Below are 7493 nucleotides of genomic sequence, written 5' to 3' on the forward strand. Positions count from 1 at the left end.
TATAAAAGACGTACAAAGGTGCATTTTGCATGATAGGTCCCCTTTAAGGTAAGATGGCGCCTGCCCATTAAGGGCTTTGCAGGCGAGAAGAAGAATTTTAAATTATATCCTGTGTTCTATAGGGAGCCAGTGTAAGGCAGCCAGAACAGGAGTAATGTGGTCCCTTTTCCTAACTCTGGTTAGTACACGAGCTGCAGCATTTTGAATCAGCTGAAGCAACTTGACTGACTTCTTGGTAATCCCTGATAATAAAGAGTTACAATAATCCAGCCAAGAAGTAACAAATGCATGGACTAGTTTCTCTGCATCGTTTTGAGGCAAGATATGCCTGATTTTTGCAATGTTACGTAGATGGAAGTAGGCGGTCCTTGAAATTGATTTTATGTGGGCGTTAAAGGATAAATCCTGATCAAATATAACACCAAGATTCCTTACAGTCTCACTGGAGGCCAAATTAATGCCATCCATAGTTAATATATCTTTAGATCATTTGTTTCGTAGATTCTTCGGGCCAAGTACAATAACTTCAGTTTTGGTCGTGTTTAACATCAAAAGGTTTAAGGTCATCCACGTTTTTAAGTCCTTAAGGCATTCTTGAATTTTATTTAGATGATTAATTTCATCAGGCTTGATTGATAAATATAGTTGAGTATCATCCGCATAACAATGAAAGTTTACAGAATGATTCCTTATAATATTGCCTAACGGAAGCATATATAATGTGAACAAAATAGGTCCGAGCACTGAACTATGATTGCTTGGCTTGTCAAGAGTGTTGATGTTTTTGTTTCATGTGACAGGTCATACATTAATCTGCCACAACAAGTCACTCAAACACCTGAAAAATAATGAGCTCCCTAGTTGAGGAGGTGCCAGAATGCACACAGTGTTGGGATCCCAGTTCGTAAAGGTGGGAGAGAAGGCTGACGGCTGCCTGCATTCCCACCAGACCATCTTTCACACTTGTAATTGGTGTTTACGTTGGGTGTTAATTGTTACTCCAGACACACAGTAAAAGTTTAACTTTTTTGCGTGTTATGTTGTTTTCAAAAAGGAACTTTGGCTTGCAAGTAATTAAACATTGCACTATGCCAGATTTTGTAGCAACTTTTTTCTTTATAAAGCAGCATGTTTTCTCCATATTTGATTTGACTTTTTCTCACAGGATAAAGACATCGACTGGTCCATACCAGGTGACATTAAAAACGACAACTTTTCTATACTCTGATCTGTTTGAACAGAGTACAAACCAATGGCGTCTCAGTGACTAAACATTAACTTTATACATTGTATAGACAACTCTGAGAGTTGAATAAGATAAACATAGAGGCCATGGATGTTTAATGTTTATCTCAAAACAATCAGTTTAAATATCAGCAGACCAGAAGCATCTTTGAAGTTTGAGAAAGGAACAATTTAAAGAAAAATAAATTGTACTAAACACGGCTGTGGTGTTAGCTGTTATGCTTTTATTGTGATAGAGCTAACAGGATGTAGGAGACCGGATGTGGAGCCGACTGGTCATGCTACTACGAAATGACATGGAAAGTACAAGCCTGAATAAAGTAACCATCATGCTCTAAACCGTCTGTATTACTTTATGCTTACCACAACAAAGGCAAGGCAAGTTTATTTACATAACACCTTTCAACACTAGGCCATTCAAAATGCTTTTAAAAATTGGAAGACATTAAGGGCATTAAGAAATAGTGCATCGGAGACACATTATAAAATGGCATTTGGCATTTGGCAAATGGCATTCATTAAAAAGCAAAGATAATAAAATAAACATAATAACACAGGTATAAAATGCATGAAAAAAAGGTTACAGTGCAGTGTAAGATATGAATAGTTCAATTAAAAGCAGCGACAAAAAGAAAAGTCTTCAGCCTGGATTTAAAAGTAGTAGGAGCTGCAGCGGACCTGCAGTTTTCTGGTTTGTTCCAGATATTTGGAGCATAATAACTGAACTTCTCCATGTTTACTTCTGACTCTGGGGACAGAAAGCAGACCTGTCCCTGAAGACCTGAGAGATCTGGATGGTTCATCAATTTAGCAGGTGATCAGAAATGTATTTTGGCCCTAAACCATTCAATGCTTTATTTAAATAAGTTATTTGAAAGACAGGAAGCCAGTGTAAAGACCTCAGAACTGGACTGATGTGATCCACTTTCTTAGTGCTAGTGAGGAACATAGGTGAGGACTCAGGGAGCGGCGTTCTGAATCAGCTGCAGCTTTCGAATAGTTTTTTTTGTGAGACCTATAAAAACACCATTACAGCCGAGTCTACTGAAGATAAAAGCATGTACAGGTTTTTCCAAATCAGCTGTGACATAAATCTTTAATCCTCTATATATTAAGTTGATAGTAGGCTGACTTAGTAATTGTTTTAATGTGACTGTTACACCTACATGTCTGTCTTTATCTGTTGTTTTGAACATTGCTGACTGAAGCTCAGCGCTGACTTGTATTAGTTCCTCCAAGGCTCCAAAACAATCACCTCAGTTTTATCTTTGTTTATTTGACGAAAGTTCTGACACATACAGTCATTTATTTTTTCAATGCATTTACTTAGTGTTTGAATTGGAGCACAGTCTCCTGGTGAAATGGTTATCTACATTTGTGTGTCATCTGCATAGCTATAGTAACTTATTATGTGGTAACTTATTATGTTGTTTTTCATTATCTGAGTGGTAGCATGTAGATGTCAAATAAAAGAGGCCCCAAGATGGAGACTTGAGGAACCCCACATATTTGTCAACTCAGATGTATAGTTACCTATAGAAACAATGTTTTTACTTTCCTTTATGTAGGATTCAAACAAATTCAGAACTGCTTCCTAAAGTCTGACCAAGTTTTCCAATCGGTCTTGTAATATGTTAGTAGTGATATTCATGCTGTTTCAATTACATTAGCATGCATACAAAGTGGCAGGTGCTGTGACAGGTCACACCTTTCCCTACATATGCTAATGACCCCCTTTGATATTGAGATTTGAGGTGTTATCACATGTAGGTGTGATATCACATATAGGTGTGATATCCTTTGATGTGAGGGGTGAGGTGTTATAACATGTAGGTGTGATATTACCCCCTCTAATAGACCCTTTGTTGTCAATCTAATCTAATTAACCTTTGATGTCTGTCCTTTGATGTGAGGGTGAGGTGTCTGATGACAGATATCATGTAGATGTGACATGTTTAAGACCTCTAATTAACCTTTGATGTCCGTTATTGTCCTCTCTAAATTCGATTAGGTTTAATATGGTTAGTGTTAACCAGTCTCTTTGAAGTTGTGTGAGATTGTCTCCCTCCGTCCCCATCACACCTCTTCCTCTCCCCCTTCCTCTCCCCCTTCCTCTCCCCCCTTCCTCCTCCCCTTCCTGTCACCCCCCTGTGATGCCAGAAGATCGGGGGGTGGAGTTAGGTAAAAAAAGAAATCCGTTCAAACTAGATAAAAAGCCAGTCATTTCCACTCACTAAGTCACCTACAACTTTCAAAAAGAAAATGGCTAAGAGACGCATCGATATGGGTTTAATCAGCGAGATGCCTGTGACAACTTACCGCCATCTGTCTGGGGGCGCCAGTCAAGAACCGGATGCAGTATCTGTGCCGGGTTCAGACCCCTCAGTCTGAGGCTCTTCATGAAAAAGAGTCTGGATGTTTGAGACTGTGGCTGAAGTCCAATAGTCCATTTAGCTTAGGAACCTTCCTAAAGGAGTGAAATGACCCGGAAGTCCCTCAGTGGCAGCCATGATAAGTGCCGTTCGAATTCTCTAGAATGATGAGAATGATAGGAAAGGAGGTTTCAAACTTCCTTTATAACCTCCTTTAGCTTAGGAACCACTGGACCTCCCTAACCGACAGGAGAAGCGAAAATGCTGCCCCACAATGCCTTGCAGCCGCAGCATTTGCCGTCACTCAACAGTCGGCCGTTCACGGAAACAACCGATTATGACCGAGAAATGATATCATGAGAGTTACGGTGCTTATTAAGCTTTTTAAAACATAGGTGGTAAGTTGCCAAAGTGCTTTGTTTTGAACGTTCATCAGTATTATACTAAAAAAGAGGAATATGAACGTTAGTTTTCACTGAAATTATCAAATAAAGTCAACATTTCAGTCTTTACTGAGCTGTGTGGGGTTTGTTCAACTTTTAAAAGATGTTTGAATGGTGATATACACAGTGATAGATGTTAAGGACTAACGTTTATAATAAATACATCTGTATTGATTTTTAGATCTTTAGTTCATACAATCATACGTCGTATTGGGATCATTTGTATTAATGTGGACCGGAGGGAGAGGGTGACGAGCATAAGTTTCACTTTCCTTTTTTATTTCAATTCCAACTTTGGTCATGAAGAATATGTTTCTCTGTTGTCCACGTTTATAAAGCAAAGCAACAGCATCAGAGCACAGCGCAGAGTCTAGATGAGTTTACAGTCGTCCCTCGTTCTTATTAAACATCCATGTTGTAGTCCGCTATAGAAAACTGTAGTTTCCATAGTTCCCCCACAGCAGCAGACGCACAAAATGACGTCCGCTGGCGCATCATAAACACGTCGGATAGTGAAAGTGCATTCGGATTCTCTAAAGTACCGCAGTCTATTCTCCTAAGTCCTTTTGAATTCTCCTATCCACTATCCCTTAACCCCGTGACGTTTCACTCAGAGGTCAAGGAATAGGAGATAGGGTTAGAACTTAGGAGCTGATTTTTAAACTATCTGACTGCAGCCTATCTCTCCCCGTCCCCCTCACACCCCTTCCTCTCCCCCTTCATCTCCCCCTTTCTGTCACCCCCTGATGTTGCTGTTGTATAATTGGCCATTGATGTTCACTCACTAAGTCACCTAAAACTTTATTGTCCTCTCTAAATTATATTAGTTTTTAATATGATTTGTGTTAACTAAGGATGTTCTTTTTAAGTTGTATGGCTTGTGAACTAATGTTTAATTACTTTATTAACTACAACAAAGTCTCTTTGAAGAGGGTAATAATAATTTAAAGATCTTAATGACCCCTTCATCTTGTCTTTTTTATTGTTTAATTACTTTATTAACTTTGAGGAAGATTTACTGGTGTGCTTCCCTAGATGATGTAAATAATCTAAGTGCCATGTTAGGGGGACATTACGGAACTCAGGAGTCCGCCCTTTGAGGCTTGAAGAGCGGACAAAGAGAGATGTATTTACTGGGGTTGATCCCTGGATGATGTAAATAGTCCAAGTGCCATGTTAGGGGTACATTAGGGAGCTCAGGAGTCAACATTAATGCTTTGTAACAATCAACTATCAAAAATAGCTGTGTTAAATAAACACACAAGGGGTTCTTGATATGAAATAATATATTAAAGATAAACAGAACTGTTAAACGGAGAATCTATTTTTTCCACAAAATAGTCCCCACGGAAGTGTATTTACTACAGTCTATATCCACACATTCACAAAATAAACAAAGACAGGTTTTTATACGTTATTCAATTATATTCACAGTTTTCCAGCCAAACAAAACACAAACAAAACTCAACAAAAAGTTAGCTCGGCGTTAAACCGAAATTGTCTTTACTGCCTAATCCAGGCCACTATAGTTCATTGACAAAAAAACTGTTGCTCCTGCGCTCGTTGGCAACAAAAAAACGGAAATGTTTGTAGGCCTATTTAGGCTATAATCCACAAAAAGAAAAACACGATGATCGGCGTGGAGCGATCTCACCCTGTGTTGGAGATGCAATATCCACATTCAGTTATTTTCCCCGTTGTATTTTAATGTACATAAACACATGCTGAGGAAAACTTAAATATTCCTCTGAATACCCGCATTCGCCGCACACACACACACACACACACACACACACACACACACACACACACACACACACACACACACACACACACACACACACACACACACACACACACACACACACACACACACACACACACACACATACACACACACACACTCCTCCCGTGAGAACCGGGACCGTTCCACTTTATCTGGTAATTGATAGGGCCTAATTTTCTCACCACTGTAGCTGGACTCAGCTTTTTCTTCAATGGTGGAACTGATGAATCTAACACACAATGAGCGGATACAAGGCACACAAAAACAACCACATGTTACTATAATGGCAATAAAAGTAGCTATAGAAAGCAAAAGAGACATTATTAAACCTTTCCATTGACCAAACATGTTTGTAAACCATTCCTCCAAGGGGTTGTGTATCCCTGATTGTTCATGCATGGTTTTAGATAGGGTGCGAAGACCTTCTAAGCCTTTAGTCACGGAACCGCCAGGCGCCGTGTTGTTGGGAATAAACGTACAGCACATATCATCGAACATTGCGCGAACACCCCCTTTCTCCGCCAGAAGCATATCCAACCCCATCCTATTTTGCACAGCCATAAGGGACGTTGGACCCAATTGGTCAGCCAGGCCTTCTACCGCGTCCCTAGTGAGATTGGCCAATCGGAGTACGTTGTAGTCACCTCACACTTGTGACGGATAGTTTAGTTAAATCGTGTGAATGGTATGTAAAAAGTGACTGTACCATAGGAAGTGATCATTACCCAGTTTTCACTATCATCAACACAAATGTATGTAAGTGAGTATATTTACCAGGTGGTACTTTGGTAAAGCAGACTGGGAAACATTTAGACAATTGTTAGCATTAGAAGGAAGTATAGAGGAGTGCTCAAATCAAATCACAATGCACATTAAAGAAGAAGCAAATAAAACTATACCAAAAATAACAACAGAGGGTAGGAAGTAAGTGCTGCCGTGGTGGAATGAGGAATGTAGCAGAGCTATTAAAGAACGAAACAAGGTATTCAGTAACTACAGACCCATAGCATTAACATCACACTTGTGTAAATGGATGGAGAAGATGATAGTGTATAGACTATCACATGTCTTAGAACAAAGCGGGTTACTGAGTGGTTTTCGCAAAGGAAGATCTACAATAGATGCTTTGATTAGAGTAAGCAATGAGGTGGGAATACAGTGTAAAGACACTGAAAATGAAAGAAGTTATGGCAATAGTATATTTTTGACATTGAAAAGGCTTATGACTATGTGGAGGGATGGGTTACTCATTACATTAAGTGAAAGGTAACAGTAACAGTGACAGTAACAGGATCATGGCTTTTTTTATCAGACAGGAAATTCAGAGTTCAAGAGGGGCAGAGGTTTTGAAAGTGTTCAATATAGAAAATGGTATTCCCCAAGGGAGTTCAATCGGCCCGATATTATTTAACATTATGATAAATGACATATTGACTAAGTTGGATGGATGCATACAATCTGCGTTGTATGCAGATGACCGGGACATATGGATATGGGGAAGAAATGTTCCATATCTGTTTGAGAAGATAGGCAAAGCTATAAAGAAAGTGGAGAAGGTGTCATACAACTGGGGTTTCAAACTGTCAGCAAGCACATCTTGCTTCATGACATTTACAAATAAACGCAAGATGGAGACTGAGAAGCTTA

This window comes from Pseudochaenichthys georgianus, chromosome 13 (assembly GCF_902827115.2).
Source record: "Pseudochaenichthys georgianus chromosome 13, fPseGeo1.2, whole genome shotgun sequence".
NCBI lineage: Eukaryota > Metazoa > Chordata > Actinopteri > Perciformes > Channichthyidae > Pseudochaenichthys > Pseudochaenichthys georgianus.